The following is a 1,598-nucleotide window of genomic DNA, read 5'->3' as shown; positions in this document are numbered from 1 at the left end:
GTGTAATTGTCTGATGACTACTCTGAACGCCATATCCTGACGTAGCTGATATGTGTTGTAGTCAGCTTTTGTGTCAAATAAATATTTTATTATTTTCCTGTATACATGCATCTGCGGCATCTGGTATTAATTTCATATCATTGATGCGACTTCGACAAATATATGAACTTGGGTTAACTACTTAAATATGAAAATGTTTAATGTTTTTTATAAATATTGGCGGTGGCTTGTGTTCTCTGGGGTCTGGTTCGCTTCCATGTTACCTAATGGTACATTTCCTAGTACGTCGTATGGATTTACTGTGAAAAAAAGGCAATTCCTTGGTTGTGCTTGGATTAGAAGGGCCAGGCTGGGAGTCCATTTCATCAATTGAACAACCTGGTGTCACAGGTGGTGTGTTTCTCAGTGGTTTTCTTGGTTTTTGTTTAGCTGGAGAGTTTCTGGGTATGCCCAGGCTTCGGGATCTTTTCGTGCTATTTTTACTGGAAATCACCATATGGAAGTATCTCATATCATAATGGTGAGTCGAAATAAGAAAATAAAATAAAGAGAGAGGTTAAGAATAGTATAATTTTAGTTTACGTATTAATATACGTAATTAAAGACATAAAGGACAGAGCGGTCTATCTCCAATGCCAGCCTGTGGCCAAATGACGAAAGCCTGGGCTGTTATCTCAAGTATGATTCTATGGCTGCTGTTAGTATTAAGGAACGCATACACGATTCACTAAAAGCTTATAAATAAGCGACAACTCACCTATATTTTAGTTCTCATGTGAGCAGTATCACTTATTATTACATTGACACTGTTTTTTCACTACTGTTTTTATTTACAGTCTATTGTGGGACACGAAGTAACGTATGTTCATTTGCAAATTTCATTGAATTTGGAGTTGCATTTATGGTCGCGAATCGAATAAAATCCTCAATCCTCGATTTCTAGATAAATAAAACTATGCATTAGGGGCCATTTTTGGAACATTAGTTTAATATGTGTTCATGGCCCAACAGAACAGTGGGAGGCATTAATGCAAGGTTATTAAGGAGAAAGGAGCTGAGACCCACCATAGGATTTCATAGCTTACACCGTAGAACTAATGACAATGGGTACAGAATGGTAAGCTTTGCAACATTGAAATCTATGAATGTTATGAGCACTATGTTCGCTCATAAAAATGTCCATAAAGAAACGTGTCACTCTCCGGATGGCACCACAGAAAGTCAAATTGATCATGTGCTGGTATCCTCCAAAAAATTTAATTGTATAAATGATATAAGATCGTATAGAGGATATGATGTTAACACGGATCATTACCTCATTATAATGAAACTCCACGAAAAAATAACTGACGAGCAGTGGAAAGAAATAGTAACTAAGTTTTCTGAGAAGTTTCATGAGATAGTCGTATGTGGAACAGTAGGTAAAGCAACGGCGACAAGTGAAAGCAGGTGGAGGTGTATCAAGGTAGGATTGGCCCAGACTGCTAAAGAAGCGTTTGGAGAAAAATAAGGCATCCTCGTAACTATTGGTTTAACGAAGAATGTGTACAGGCAATCCAGAAGCGGAATGAACAAAGATTAATGTGGTTTAGTCGAAA

This window comes from Halyomorpha halys, unplaced genomic scaffold, assembly GCF_000696795.3.
Source record: "Halyomorpha halys isolate HHAL.00 unplaced genomic scaffold, Hhal_1.1 Scaffold1135.1, whole genome shotgun sequence".
Lineage (NCBI taxonomy): Eukaryota > Metazoa > Arthropoda > Insecta > Hemiptera > Pentatomidae > Halyomorpha > Halyomorpha halys.
The sequence above is the reverse complement of the archived record's forward strand: the minus strand, read 5'-3'. Positions refer to the sequence as shown.